A 16,651-nucleotide genomic window follows, 5' to 3' on the forward strand; every position below is an offset into this window, starting at 1 on the left:
TCCTATCTCATGATCATCCTCCTCTCTCGTATCACAGTCATCATCACCTCCATGGCCATGATCATCCTCCATACGCTCCATATTAGTAAATGTACTATACATCACTTTGGAACGTGGCGTAATAGGTATGACATGCCACCACCTATTATTATCCACCATTGGTTGATACACAACCTAGTTCAAACACAATTACAATCATGTTATTTTCCTTGCATCGAAGGTATTAAATATTTAAAAGTGAGTATTTTTTTATGTGTGTACAATACTTGTTCACATTTTTGTGGTAGTACTAGTGTGTCCTTCTTACTTTGCCAAAACTTTGTGGAGTCAATAGTTACAAAGCCACTTGCATGGTGTTTGATTGTTGCATTAGGGCCTCTTTCCACCATATCCTTAAACCACTTTACATCCAAAACATACACAAAGAAGTGTCGAAAGTCAAGCTTGATAATATCGAGATAATATCTTGGAATATTATGCCACAATAATCATCCATGGCTCCATTGGCTCCCTCAAAGCTACTAATCATGCCGTAATCTTGTGTGTTTCTCTTATCATGAATCCGTTGTGTTCGAAAATGCTTGCCCTCACACCATATAGCATTGAACATAGTACACTACACCAAGACATAATCAATTAAATAAGCAATCTAAATTGTTGAAAGCTCCTAACTTATGCATAACATTCTATACACCGACCTTGCTCATGCATCCCCTAGCATACTCCCATTCTTCCATTGTGATATGCATCCCCTCGTCTCTCTCTACTCTCTCCATTTCGTCAAGTAGCCAATCCACATGAATATCCTTTGGAAGTGCTCTTAGATGCTAAGGATATGGCACATGAGATCCATGGTATGTACAAAAGAGGGCCCTTTCTCCTTGTCTTCTTGCTTTTGCATCCTCGTATCTTATCACCCATCTTTTCATCACATCACTATTAAGCATGCAATAGAGGTTAATATTATTAAGCAACTCCGTGTCTATTACTTTCCTGTGTCCTTTCCCTTGAGGCACAATAGAGGTCATCCTTAGGTCTTCATCATCTCTCCATAGTCATGGGAGAGAGCTATCCACATCAACAAGAAACTCAGAAATATGTATAAGTGACTCCTGTACCAACCAACCCTCGGTCATGCTACCTTCGGATCTTGCATTTTCTCTCATGAAACCCTTTAAGGTCTTCATGAAGCGCTCCAGGAAGAACAACCATCATGCATGTACAGTACCACATATAGCAATCTCATCCACCAAATGCACTATGAGATGTAGTTGGCCAGTGAGAATAGAACGTGGAAATGTCTCCTCCACTAAACAAACCACCTCCACTAACATAACTCGAGCATTCTCAAGTGTGGTGGGATCTATTTCCTTTGAGCTCACATACCTAGAAAGGAAAAAGTACGCAATATTAGCAATATGAACACCTTGCATCCTGTAAAGTACCTCACAAGCTCGCCCATCTTGTAAATACAATATTCACATTTTGTATCCTATAAAGTACCTCACAAGCTCGCTCATCTTGTAAATACAATCCTTCACGTCCTTCGATGCACTGCGAGATATGACTGGCCATACACTGTAAGAGGTGCTTTTGAGACCAAATGGGTTCACACCGTCCATACCCAATCCAAGTTTCAAGCTCCTAGGTTCTTCCTTGAAGCTTGGCCATGTGTCTTCAATATGCTTCCATGCAGGAGTGTCTGCAGAAGTTCTCTACTTGCCATCCGTTGATCGATGGGAGAAATGCCATAACATGAGCTCTGCAATGGATTTGCACTTAAACATATGTTAGATGCGAGGGATTATGGTGGAAAAATGTCGTAGAACCTTATGAGGCACAGAGATCTGCTCTATATCTTGCCTCTCCACAAGTAGGACACTCTCTTGCATCCTTATGTGGTCCACGAAACAGAACGCAATTGTTGACGCATGCATGGATGCACTTGTAATCTAATCCTCTAAGAGAGGTCACATGTTGCCTTGCCATATCTCTTGAGGTCGGTAATTTATTCTCCCTTGGAAGCATTTTACACAATAGCCTGCACGTGAAGACGATAAATGAGAAAAAGCATTCAAGTAATTGACCCACTAGCATAATTCACCATGTTTGCAAAATAGACTTTAAATCTTACTTGAGTAATGCATTCAAACTTGCATTGCTCCATCCATAGATGGTCTCAAGTTTAGTAACTCAAGGGAGGCACATAGAACAGAGAATGTGCACCCCTCAAATAGTGTAGTCGATGCTGCAGTAAAAAGATCGTCCTGTTCCATGCTATCATCCCTACCTAAGTATTGATGGACATATAAATCCCACACCATATCATCAAACACCTCCTCCTCCATGGCCTCATGAGGTAATGTGGAGGGCTACTATCACCATCACTCCATGCATCCGTTACGGTCCCTCCTGAAGATCCCACCTCATATCGCCGACGCTTCGCCTCCTCACGATGAGCATAGGGTAACATATGCGGGTGTGGCACTGCACCTTGTAGTTTATTAAAACATGATCATAACTCAAACACATGAACACCCATAGGTATCTCAAATAAACCTTAACTCTTTAACACTTACCATGTTTATAGTTGCATCCCATTCTCCATACTTTGAGACGTGATTGAGTGTAATTCTACGTGCACGATACATGTTTCCTTGACATCAATCACACATACATTTGATTTTTTGCTCCAACCACATTTCGCGATGGTGGATACGGAGGGATTCATCCTCACTGGAGCTACTTCACTACAAGGCATAGACCCTTTTCCGACAAAAATACCGACCTTTTTTACTTTTTTTTTTTTTTGATGGGTGAAAAGGTCATTATTTACGTCACTATAAGCGTCAAAAAAGAACGGTCGCTATATAAGCATCACTATATAGTGACGCTGTTTAACGTCGCTATATAGCGACACTGGTAAACGTCGCTATATAGTGACGCTGGTAAACATCGCTATATAGCGACGATTAACAAAACTTTAAAAAAAGAGATGTGGCACAAGCCCTGTTTTGCCCCACTAATGTTTTTTTTTAGTAATTACAAAAAAAAGATTTTTATTAAAAAATTTCTCGTGGAAAAGGTGATACAAAATCGCTCAAATGAACCGATCAAGCGACAGAAGCATATACATGTCGAAGATATACAACATTGTTTGTTACAAAATTACTCTTTCAAAAAGGGTGATACAAAATCACTCAAATGAGCCGATATACAAAAGGATATACATGGCGAAGTATATGCAAATTACTACTACTACTATTGCTGCTGCTCATTCGAATAATCATCGTCATCCTCGTCCTCATCCTGCTGGCCTGATCCTTGGCCCTCGTGAGCTGTGCCTGATCCCTGGCCCTCGTGAGCTGCACCTGTGATCCCTGGCCCTCGTCACCGCTCACCTCTACTGATGGGACGCTCGAGCTTTGATTCTAAGAGTGAAACCATATTAATTGAAAAATAGATTGGAACTTAAAGAATAAAAGTGTTTAAAAAGTGAGATTACAAGTAGGAGTAGACTTATACCATGTGAGCAGCCACCTCAACCCAATCGACCGTCGCTCCCATTGCCTCCTGCTTAATAAACCACGACCTTGTTCCTATGTGAAACGCGCATCTCATCTCTACGTCTATAGGAAGGCGACCCATCACAGCTTGCTGTGGACCTAATTTACGAGAGTTAGATAAAGTGCATGCAATATGTAGTAAAACAAGTAGAACAATACATTAAATGAGAAGTAGACTTACCACGGTTGCCTCGAACGCCAACCGTCCGCCTACACCAAAGTGCGAAGTACCTACGGCATCCAGTCATCTCCTCGCAGCCCTCCTCTAACCCTCGAACATTTCAGGATGGCTGCTTCTTGAAAAACTTCCAATCAGCTTTATCTGCCCAGTTGGGTTTAGCCCTCCCCTTTGCGATGGAAGTATGCAAGGTTGATCTACAATGCTTCAAGTCCAAACCCATGCACTCTCGCATGTAATTCTCATTGAACTCCCAATTTGGGGGGTTAGGGTATTTTGCTTTTAATTCATCGATGACTGCCTGCTTCTTTTGGTCATCTTAATACTACCAATCAGTAGCTATGCCGCTCCTAAAGTGGTGGCTCATCAATCGCCTCATGGTGGCCATCACTGCTACGCCCTTTTTATCTTCTATTATGTCTCTAGTAGCCGTGATTTGATAGGACAGGTTCTCGACCGGGTAAGGAGGACTCATGGTAGTGGCAGAGTCAGAGCGAGTGGTGTTTGTGCGAGCGCTTCCGGAGCGAGGAGTAGTAGTGGGAGTAGGAGAGGGTAAGGGACCTGACTAGTACTGGGACTCAGGACCAAGTGGAGACTTGTAGGGATGTGAGTGTGCTGACTCGTCTATATCTCCCGAGTCAGCACAACATAAGCGACCCCTCCTACTCTTCCTTCCCTTATGATGGGCATGCCTAGGTGATGACCCCTCAGTTGAAGGGGCTAGAGGGGGCGGCTGGGCAGTAGGTCCAGCCATCGGTGTAGGAGAGGGAATTGCTGAGGTCCTCTGGGATAGCAGAGAGAAGAATCTCGCTGCCTCCTCATCGTTCATCTGTGCCACAAACTCGTCAGGACTCCCGACAAAGCCATGGGCTGCTATCAAAGGAGTTCCCCGTGGGGTAGTCACAGTGCTATGTTTGAGAGGAGTCGGGCCACTGAGAGGAGTCGCAGGGGTAGGCCCCTGAGTTGTTACCTGAGGGGAATCAAAGTCCTCTGGAGAATAGAGATCATGATGTCTCCTCCTACAAGGGTTTCCGTACTCGTCGGACATGCGACGTGATCCCATGTCTAATGTAGACACAAACATGAAAATAAAAAACAAGATAATACATTGAGAAAGCATATGAGAATACATTTACAAAGCATAAGAGAATACATTGAGAAAGCATATGCTTATGCTTATGCATAAGCATATGAGCATATGCTCATGCATAAGCATAAGCATAAACATAGGCATAGGCATATGCTTATGAATAGAAGAGAAAAAGAGAGGGAAAAAGAAGAGAAGGAAAGGAGAAGGAGAAGGATAAGGACATGCATAAGCATAAGCATAAGCATAGGAGAAGGAGAAGGAGAAGGAGAAGGAGACATATGCTCATGCATAAGCATAAGCATAAGAGAAGGAAGAGGGAAAAAGAGCATAAGCATAAGAGATAAGGAAAGAAAGCATATGCTTATGCTTATGCATGAGCATATGAGCATAAAAGAAAAAGAGAGAAAGCTTAGGCATAGGCAAATACATATGCTTATGAAAAGAGATTGAAAGAGGGGAAAGAGAGAGGAAAAGACAAAAAGAGGAGAAGGAGACATATGCTCATGCATAAGCATAAGCATAAGAGAAGGAAGGGAAAAAGAGCATAAGCATAAGAGAAAAGGAAAGAAAGCATATGCTTATGCTTATGCTTATGCGTGAGCATATGAGCATAAAAGAAAAAGAGAGAAAGCATAAGCTTGTGCTTATGCATGAGCATAATATGAGCATATGCTCATGCATAAGCATAAGCATAGGCAAAGAGGGAAAAAGAGAAGAAAAGAGATTGGAAGAGGGGAAAAGAGATTGAAAGAGGGGATTAAAAAGGGAAAAAAGTGGAGGAGAAAAGAGCATAAACATAAGAGAAGGAAGAGGGGAAAAGAGATTGAAAGAGAAGAAAAAGAAGACAAGGAAAGAAGAATAAGCATAGGCAAAGAGGGGAAAAGAGATTGGAAGAGAGGAAAAGAGATTGAAAGAGGGGATGAAAGAGGGGAAAAAGAAAGGGGAAAAGAGCATAAACATAAGAGAAGGAAGAGGGGAAAAGAGATTGAAAGAGGGGAAAAAGAAGAGAAGGAAATGAGAGAAAAAGAGATTGAAAGAGGGGAAAAAAGAAGAGCGGAAAAGAGATTGAAAGAGGGGAAAAAGAAGAGAAGGAAAGGAGGGAAAAAGAGATTGAAAGAGGGAGAAAAAGAAGAGGGGAAAAGAGATTAAAGAGGGAAAAAAGAAGAGGGAAAAAGGAGAGAAGGAAGAGGGGAAGAGAGGGAAAAAAGAGCGAATAGGGGAAGAGAGGGGAAGAGAAGGTTCCTACACCCATCACTGTAGCTAGCTGCAGGCCAATGCAAATAACAAAAATAACAAAAGGAAAAAAGAGGAAGCACTTTCTTACCTAGAATAGTCCCACTCGGTGTTTTGTGGACTGGCCCTACAAAAGAGAGTAAACATACCATTTTTCAAATAACTAGTTAGAGGAAGCAGGAGTTTAGAGAAGCAACTTCTTAAAGGGATTGGATTGAGGAGACAAGCATAAGCCTACAAACAAGGAGAAAGCATAAGCCTACAAATAAGCAGAAAGAGGAGGAAGAGAAATACCAAAAAGAGAAGAGGTGAGTCTTCTTTCTTTCACAAAATCTCGTTTTTTGTCCTTAACCTTTGAAAATCAAGCATGAAAACTAGCACATAGCCTTAGCAATACAAGGAGAAACATGCTTTAACACTTACAAAACGAAATCTCACAAAAAACGAACCTACATTGCTTAAGGAGACTCGCCTTCTTGAAAAACTTCTTTTCACACAAGCAAAGAGGGAGAAGGGTGGAGAGGGAGCACAAGTGTCAGGAGAGGGGTTAGGTAGGGGTGAGGAGTGGAGAATAGAGAGGAGAAAAGCAAGGTCGTCGAATATAAGATGGGAGGACAGATTTTTGCTTTTCTCACAATAGAGATGCTAAAGAAAGCGTCACGCATGGTTTTGGGTTTAAGCCCCCAGCATCGCTATATAGCGATGCTGGTCAATTGCTATATAGCGACGCTGGTATAGCGATGATTATATCCAAAAAGCGTTGCTATATAGCGATGGAACAGAGCAAAGCATCGCTATTTAGCAACGGTTCAAGGCACTTATTGTGAGAAGAGAGAAAAGGAGCTCATGGGTGGCTATTTTTTGGATCTTAATAGATTTCCTTGCAGCTTATGTTGTGATTTTAGAAGTGTGCAGATGGAAGGGGCGAGTGGAAGCTCGTCAGATGATGCGCCAACACCCGAGAGCACAGAGTGGCTTACGGAGAGGTTGTATTGTCATTGCACTCATTACAAGTGAGAAGTACAACATCAATGTCGTATTATCATGTGCCACTTGCGGATGTACGGGGAGGAGCCTAAACCAGTACCCACCATTGGTGTTGCACGTGGTGATAAATCATCGGTAAGTTAATGCTATTTGAGTTCGTGGTTAATATTGGATACCATTAACATAAAACCTTGAGACAAGATCTTATATTTACATGAAATCTTGAAACAGGATGAGAAGGGTGACGAGGGGATGCATATATATACCTTCACACTTTGAGCAAGACTATAGTCTAGGAGATGATGACGAGGGTATGGTGGACATGATGGATTCTATTTTTAGGGGCACTACATCACATGTACACGTGATGTCAGAGTCTAAGGTCAAAATGCGAGAGTTGCAATCAACATAGTTGTACAAGGGTGCTAGGATGTCTAAACTACGGGCTTGTCTCTCAATCTTGAATCTACAAGCAAAGTATGGGTGGTCGGATATAAGTGTCTCGGCCTTAATGAGGTTAGCTTCTATATCAATTTGACTCATTATTTGGATATTGTTTTTTTGAGAATCATCATTATTCAAAGCCTTTGTATTCCCACTTTTTCTCTGTAAATGTTTGCTCAATGTCAGGTTGTAGGATTCTAAGCTTGCCATAATGATAGGTTGCTCCAGAAGATGTTGCCTATACCAAATACCATGCTTGCATCAAGAGATGAAGCGAAGAAGATGCTAACAATGGTGGGTATGGATTATGATACCATCCATGCTTGCCGTGATGACTGTATTCTCTTTCATCATGAGCATGGAGATTTGGCTAGTTGTCCGAAGTGTTAGATATCAATGCTCCACTCTCGTGTAACTATGCGGGAACCAGCTAACTCTACTTGTAAACCCCCCATATGAGGAGAAGGCATTTGAGTAGCTCGGTTGTCCGGTAGGTCCTGGTTTGGACACCAGATGGGGGCCATGTGTGGCCTGATGGCTGGACGGCTTTAAATAGATTTGGTACATTACCAACTAGGCTACATGCAAGTGTGGGAAGGCATCCCATGACTGACCACACTGACGGTAGACGGAGCATTTCCCAGGGCAACCCACTCTCACGTTGTGGGGCCCGTTTGGAGCCCCAAATGATCCCGGATGGCTCTGGGCCAAACAGAGACCATAGGTTAGTTGCTCTATTCTGTGCCATGGTTCTATCGTGTGGTCAGTGGCCTATTTTGGGACTGACCTCCAGTCGGCCGTTTTGGGCGGACTAGGTCAGTCTCCCAATTAGATCTAACCGACTACGATTGGTGGCTATATAAGAGCAAGCTCGTGAAGCCCATTATCATCAGTGGCTACAGCAACCCTGATTCCTTAGCATCCAGCCTCCGTCCTCTATTGTTTCTAGCATGCCATCGAAGCTTCTCACACAGGAGCGCACGGCTGGGAGGCAGCGCCATCTATTGTATCAGTTTTACAGTAATCAAATTTTTGATTCTCCATACTATCTGCTTTTCTCTCTTGCATACGAGATCCTGTTATCTGTTGAGCACAGACATTGTATTGTTTTCTTACATGGTATCAGAGCTTGGGCTCTAGCAAGAAGATTTGGTAGTGTGTTTCTATTTGCGAGCAGATTGTGAGAGATGGCCCAACCCGCAAGACTACGAATCCCACCGTTCGACGAAAGCGAAAAGTTGGACGGCACTAACTATCCACTCCAGAAGTTCAAGATGAAGATCATCCTAAGCGCATACGAGCTTTGGGATACTCCTACTGGGGTGGACATGAGGCCGGTTGCGAGATCGAATCCAGCCAATGCAGGACAACAGATAGTACCAACTACAGATGAGATTTTCGTGTGGACAAGAAGAAATGCAGATGCACTGTGTTCTATTGTCTGCAGTGTAAGTGATTATGTCATGGTGTTAATTCAACATGTCACCACCACGGAGGAGGCATGGACGGTCCTGAAAAATCAATATGAGACCACGAATCAGACACGGATTTAGAATCTAGAGACTCAACTCGTGAACGAGAAACTGTTTGAGTCTGAAACAGTAGAGAAGTTCATCACCAGGGTAAAGAATCTACACGATCAGATGACTGCGATTGGCATCACCATCACCAACAAGAATCTAGCACGAAGGTGCATACGAATTCTCCCACCAAAGTACGACGGTCTTGTTACAGTGCTCAATACGCAGAACAGAAATCCGCCCCTCAACTTTGAGGATTTCAGCGCGATGCTTCTAGAGGAGGAGATGCGTCAAAAGACGAGGACTGGAGAAGATTCGGCTTTCTCAGCTGGATCAAAGAAAGGTAAGGGTAAGGACTCTTGTAACCCATCTTCTTCTGATGATAAAAAGAGAAAGAAGAAGATCAAGTGCTTCTATTAAAACAAGGCAGGGACAAGCAGAATGAGTGTCGAAAGAAGATTGCAGATAAGAAGAACGGAGTAAAGAAAGAGTCCAACAACAGCGCGCAGGCTGTACCAGTAGAGCTGTTCATAGCAATTGAGGAGATCTGCACAGAGGCAGTTCATGTACATACAGATGAACCTTGGATTATTGACAGTGGTGCATCGCGCCACATGACCAGTCGGAAGGATTGGTATACCTCTCTACATTTGTTAGGGAATGACATCTTGGTAGCAATCGGAAATTATGCAAAATGTCTAGCAAAAGGAAAAGGTACGATTGCTCTCAAGTTAAAAAGAAATCTTCTTCTGATGATAAAAAGAAGATTGCTCTCAAGCAATCTTCTTCTGATGATAAAAAGAGAAAGAAGAAGATCAAGTGCTTCTATTAAAACAAGGCAGGGCACAAGCAGAATGAGTGTCGGAAGAAGATTGCAAATAAGAAGAACGGAGTAAAGAAAGAGTCCAGCAATAGCGCGCAGGTTGTACCAGTAGAGCTATTCATAGCAATTGAGGAGATTTGCACAAAGGCAGTTCATGTACATACGGATGAACCTTGGATTATTGACAGCAGTGGTGCATTGCGCAACATGACCATTCGGAAGGATTGGTATACCTCTCTACATCTGGTAGGGAATGACATCCTGGTAGCAATCGGCAATGATGCAAAATGTCTAGCAAAAGGAAAAGGTACGATTGCTCTCAAGTTATATGGAGTTGTAAAACAGTTGCCCGATGTTCTTTATGTGCCAGATATCAAGAGGAGCTTGTTGTCCATTTCTACGATCACGGATTGAGACCTCAAAGTTCACTTCGATAAGAATGGCGCATAGATTTTGTATCTTCAAGGAAAGGTCATTGGTAAAGGTACACGGCGCAACATCTACAAACTCTTAGCTTTCAGTGCTCGAGCCGATGTGAGCAACACTAAGCTGTGGCATGAGAGGTTTGGTCATCTAAACCTTAGTTCTTTAAAGGAGATGCATAAAAGTGGAATGATTGCAGCAGACCTACCAGAAATTACAAATCTACCTGATGTATGTGAAGCTTGCATGATGGGCAAGCAACATCGACAGCCCTTTCCTAAAGAGGCCAGTAGGGCAAAGGCTCCTCTAGAGCTCGTTCACAAGGACCTCTGTGGAAAGATGGATATGGAAGCTTTGGGTGGTTCCTACTACTTCATGACGCTGATCGACGACTATAGTAGAAGGATATGGATATACTTCCTGAAGACTAAAGATGAGGCTTTTAGTAAGTTCAAAGAATGGCTTATAATGGTCGAGAAAGAAACGGGGAGGAAGGTGAAGAAGTTGAGATCAGACAGAGATGGAGAGTTCACATCAAGTGAATTTGAAAGTTACTGCAAAAGTCACGGGATCAAGAGGCAGAAACCCCCGCCACATACACCACAAGAAAATGGAGTAGCAGAGTGCAAGATGCACATCATCTGCGAAATGGGTAGGAGTACGATGAAAGGGAAAGATTTGCCAAAGTCTTTCGGGGCTAAAGCATGTAACACAACAGTTTACATTCTGAATCGTAGCTACACGAAGGTTGTGAATGGGATGACTCCACTGTAGGTCTTTTCTAGTAAGAAACCTTCAGCTGCACATTTCAAAGTTTTTGGATGTGACTGTTTTGTGCATGTCCCTGATGCTAACAGGACCAAATGGGAACCGAAGAGCTGGAAGTGTATTTTCTTGGGCTACAGTGAAGAGGCGAAGGGTTATCATCTCTATAATCCTGTTACCAAGAAGGTAATAGTAAGTCGTGATGTGGTCTTCTCAGAATAGCCGCATCAATTGAGGAGGATGCTTCCTTCCCAAACAACCAAGACCAGGATATCCATCCAGTACAACCACCAACAGCAGACCGAACTCCCCCAATGGTGCTTGGGAGGATTCAAGATAAAGAAGAGGAAGAAGAGCCTGCAGAACCACAATGGCAACGGCCATTCCCAAAGTGGGTAACGTAGCATTTGGATGGCAGAGAACCTCCAGCCATTGAGAAGGAACCATCCGAACACCGCCGGTCCAAGAGATTAGAGGAGCAAAGAAGGGTGCATGAACACTTGGTCAACTACACTTTGATGACAGAGGTGATCCGTGCTGAAGAACCCAAGTGTCGTGAAGAGGCACAGGGTGATGATAGGTGGATGGAGGCTATGCAGTCAGAGTATGGCTCCATAATGAAGAACAACACTTGGGACCTTGTGCATTGACCACCAAAATGCAAGGTCATCGGCACCAAGTGGGTGTACAAGACCAAGTACAAGTCCGATGGCACGTTGGATAAGTACAAGGCTCAGCTCATGGCAAAAGGATTCGCACAAGTACATGGTTTTGATTATCAAGATACTTTTGCTCCCACAGCTCAACTAACCACAATTCACAGTGTTTTGGCTTTACCAGCATAGGAAAGTTGTCCCGTGTTTCAGATGGATGTAAAATCCTCCTTTTTGAATGGAGATCTCAAGGAGGAGGTATACGTGGAACAACCACCAGGTTTTGCGATCCCCGGTTCAGAAGGTAAAGTCTGTAAACTCAAGAAGGCACTTTATAGGCTGAAACAAGCCCCACGAATGTGCCCCACGAATGTGGTACCAACAGATTGATGCCTACTTTCTACAAAACGGGTTTAGGAGGAGCCCATCTGATGCAAATTTATATATCTACAGAGAAGGAGGCAATTGCATGATCGTGGTCCTTTATGTGGACGACCTTGTCATAATAGGGAACCATGAAGACAAGATCTCGCAGACAAAGCAGTTGCTAGGAAGAGAGTTTGAAATGACAGACCTCGGACTGATGGATTTCTATTTGGGGATTGAAGTTTGGCAAGAGCCAAAATAGATCTTCATTTCACAACTAAAGTATGCTGGTGGATAGATACTGAAGGCATTTGGCATGGCTGAGTGCAAGACAGTTGGCACCCCTATGGAGGTTGACGTGAAGCTCTTAAACGAGTCACCACTGGTGGATGAAGAGAAGTACAGAAGGCTTGTGGGCAGTTTGATTTACTTGTGCAACACGCAACCGGACATCAGCTTTGCAACTAGTGTACTAAGCAGGTTTTCCAATAAGCCCTAGGAGAACCATTGGAGGGCAGGGATGCGGGTGCTGAAATACATCAAAGGCACACTTGATTATGGCATCACCTATACCAAGGGCAACATCTTGACCAGATTCTATAACTCGGATCGGGCAGGAGACGTGGATAGCAAGAGATCAGTGACAGGTTAATGTTTCTCACTTGGATCTAGAGCTATGTCATGGGTCAGCAAGAAGCAACCCACAGTTGCTCTTTCTTCTACCGAACATGTTTTGCTTCTTGTGAGGCAGTGTGGTTGAGGAGGATTTTAGGGGACATGGGTGCGGTGCAGAACAAGCCTACGCAGTTATCATGTGACAATCAGAGTTGCATGGCCATTGCAAAGAACCTTGTGTTCCACGCTCGCACAAAACACATTGAGATTCAATATCACTTTGTACGCGAGCTCATCATGGATGGAGAGGTCGACTTGGTGTACTATCCGACTACAGAGAATGCTGGGAACATCTTCACAAAGGCTCTTGGAAGAGACTTGCTAGAGAGGCATCTTCATCGACTTGGCATTGAGCCCAAAAAGTAAGTTCACTTGTGGGTGGACATTTAGGGGGGGTGTTAGATATCAATGCTCCACTCTCGTGTAACTACGCAGGAACCAGCTAACTCTACTTGTAAGCCCCCCATATGAGGAGAAGGCATTTGAGTAGCTCGATTATCCGGTAGGCCCTGGTTTGGACACCAGATAGGGGCCATGTGTGGCCTGATGGCTGGACGGCTTCAGATAGAGTTGGCACACTGCCAACTAGGCTACATGCAAGTGTGGGAAGGCATCCCATGACTGACCGCACTGAGGGTAGACAGAGCATTTCCCGGGGTAGCCCACTCTCAGGTTGCGGGGCCTGTTTGGAGCCCCAGATGATCCCGGATGGCTCTGGGCCAAATGCATAACGTAGGTCAGTTGCTCTATTCTATGCCACGGTTCTATTGTGTGGTCGGTGGCCTATTTCGAAACTGACCTCCAGTCAGCCATTTTGGGTAGACTGGGTCAGTCTCCCAATTGGGGATGACTGGTGGCTATATAAGAGCAAGCCCGTGAAGCCCATTATCATCACTGGCTACCGCAACCCTGATTCCTTAGCATCCAGCCTCCGTCCTCTACTGTTCCCACCATGGCTAACAATAAAGAAGGGACACCTCATGCTTGCACTACTTGTGCCAGGGAAGTACAAGGCCAAAAATATGGACGTCTACATGGCACCTTTGATAGAGGAGTTACAGATCTTATGGAGAGGAGTGCGGGTCTTTGATATTTCCAGAGCTCCTAGACATACCAATGATATTTTGATCAGGGGTATCTTGATGTGGACCATGCATGACTACTCAGGATATGGAGAGTGCGCAGGTACGTGGTTGTGTCTTTACATGTATAATATAGGATTATGCTTTTATGACTCTCTTTCGCACGCATGTCTTATACTATCACATTCATGCACACGTGCAGGACTTGTTACAAGTGGATACCATGCTTGTCCTATTTGTGGACCGGGTTTGAAATCACTTGCACGATACTCCAAACATATGAGGAAAAATGTTTATGAAGGTCATGCTCGATACCTTCTGCTAGACCATCTCGCGCGTGGAGGTCAGCTTGATCCACCACCACCATATTTGAAGGCAAGTGATTGGATTCAAGCTTGGAGGGTGAATGGAGAGGAACCTCCTCATGGTATGAAGAGGCTATCGATCTTTCACGAGCTTCCTTATTGGGGTCAGTTACAAATCAATCATCTCTTGGATCCCATGCATATCTTCAAGAATGTGGGGGCTACTATTTGGGCACACTTGGTTGGTTCCAAAGACTCGAGAGGAGTGCGAGAAGACTTGCGTGCTATGAATAGTATGTCTCGTTTGTGGCCCCAAGTGCGTGCTTTAGGAAAAGTTATCCTCTTGAAAGTAACATGAATCCTCTCTACGAGAGAGGAGGCAACGGTCAAGGCGAACATTGCCTCTTTTCAAACACCCATAGGGTACATGCATTGCTTGAAAGGAGCATTTTCAAAGGACAATAAGCTTAGTGGGCTCAAGTCCCATGATTGGCACAAGGTCTTACAAGTATTCTAAGCTGTAGGATTAGTGTACCAATAATCGTGATGCGTTAATGTAATTATGATTATGTTATATTGTTGACATGACTTCTTTGTTGCTTTGATAGTTCATCCTCCCAATTACAATAAAAGGGTGCTTACAAGAAGATGTTAGAAATACTATATTCAAGATCAGTGGTATTGTGAGGTGTGCTTACTGTCAAATTGCATTGATTGCATTTTCTTCAATTTAAGCTGAATAATGTGTAGACTGATTATGAAGATATCTTACATGGGCATGTGAAATAGGTGGATAGTTCAAAAAGAGATCTCCATATCGAGCATCGAGAAGGCTAGGGTGGAATCCATTGAAGCCGTATGCTTGCTTGAGAGGCACTTTCCCTCGAGCATTATGACAACTCAAGTGCACTTGCTTGTGCACATAGTTGATGAGGTGGCCATTGTAGGTACCGTTCATAGTCGGTGGATGTTTTTTCTCGAGAGGTTTATGAAAACTTTGAAGGGATTTGTAAGACAAAGAGCAAGACTAGAAGCAAGCATGGCAGAGGGATGGCTTGTGCAAGAGTCATTAGTATATATCACGGAGTTTCTTGCATCCATGGATCCTGATATGCCGCAAGCTTGGCATAACAACGATGATGATCGCATCGTTGGCAAGGTTCCCCAAGGAAAAGGGATTGAAAGAAAGATGAGCGAAGAGCAAATGGAGAAATTCAATAAGTTTTGTATCCTCAATAGCAAGGAGATGTAGAAGTGGATTGAGAGATATGAAGTGGCCAAAGCAGAAAGAATAAATGCAAGGATGAGATTTAGGTAATGTACTGGCAATCGCAATGATATCCAAAGGATCTCGCCCTTCTCCCCACTCACATGTCACTTGATTGGCTACAACTGGCTCTACGTAAATCCAAACACCATGGTGAGACAATAAACGAGCACGAGCGAGAGTTATCATCTGGATCTATGATGCATGTAAGTTTCTTACCTCTTGACGTAATTAAGTAATTATTTGTGGTAATATACGCTATAAAATAGATGCATCTTCATTGTTTTAATGATGCTCTTTTATAGTACAAAAAGTACAGTGCATTATGGTCATATGGACGACATTTTCGCATGGAACGCATCGATTCAAAGAGAGTCATGTATAATTATGGAGTCATGGCTAACTTCACACAAGATAGCCAAGCAAGTGCTTCGGAGACCAATCTTCTCTCCTCATAGTTGGATTATTGTGGAACCATATGTAAAATCTATGAAGTTGATTTCATACGATTTAGTATTTTCATTCTTGATGTAAAATGGTTTAGAACTATTTACAACAGTCCCCGTGCGACAGTGAGAAAAGACAGTAGCGGTTTCTTTGCAATAGACTCCACCAAACTTTGGACCGATGAAAGTTATACTTTTATTCTTCCCGAGCACTGTAAGCAGGTGCATACTAATGATTTAATTAATCGAAGCTTTCATTTTTAAACATCCATTGATACATGTACTTAAGCATAATTTCATATATATAATTGACGACATTTGGCACCCATCTTCAATATAGGTGGTTTTTCATCCGGATCGTTCAGATCCAAGACGGTGGTACGTGATCCAAGACGGTGATCGTTCAGATCCAAGACGGTGGTACGTGATCCAAGTTACACCACGAAGTAAGCAAATTTTTGAAGATAGAGATGTGGATATGGAGATGCCACTACCAATTCCGGATCCAATTGATCCAGATGGATTTAGCGAAGAAGATGAAGATCACAATATGAGCCAAGAGGAAGATGCACATAATGAAATCATATGGGAGGAAGATGGAGATCACAATATCGAGGAAGAAGATGATGATCATCAAGAATCACCACACTTTATTGAAGAAGATGATCAAGTACTCTTAGGTGGATGTACGATGCTAGAGTACGATGATGATATAGGAGATCAATTGGGTATAGAGTTAGAGATAGACTTGTTTGGCATGTTAGACTTGGCTCAGGATGAAGCTGTTGATGTAAATGCTCTTCATTGATTTTTTTCATCTCAAACTTG

At 43.2% G+C, this 16,651-nt stretch overlaps 1 pseudogene; it reads right to left on the reverse strand.

Annotated features, from left to right (window-relative positions):
- Positions 1–334: 334 nt before the first annotated feature.
- On the reverse strand, positions 335–1,433 carry LOC147902947 (uncharacterized; annotated as a pseudogene).
- Positions 1,434–16,651: the final 15,218 nt, after the last annotated feature.

Source organism: Dipteris shenzhenensis, chromosome 4 (genome assembly GCF_047967505.1).
Source record: "Dipteris shenzhenensis isolate YYH24624 ecotype China chromosome 4, Dip_SZ_1.0, whole genome shotgun sequence".
In the NCBI taxonomy this organism is placed as follows: domain Eukaryota; kingdom Viridiplantae; phylum Streptophyta; class Polypodiopsida; order Gleicheniales; family Dipteridaceae; genus Dipteris; species Dipteris shenzhenensis.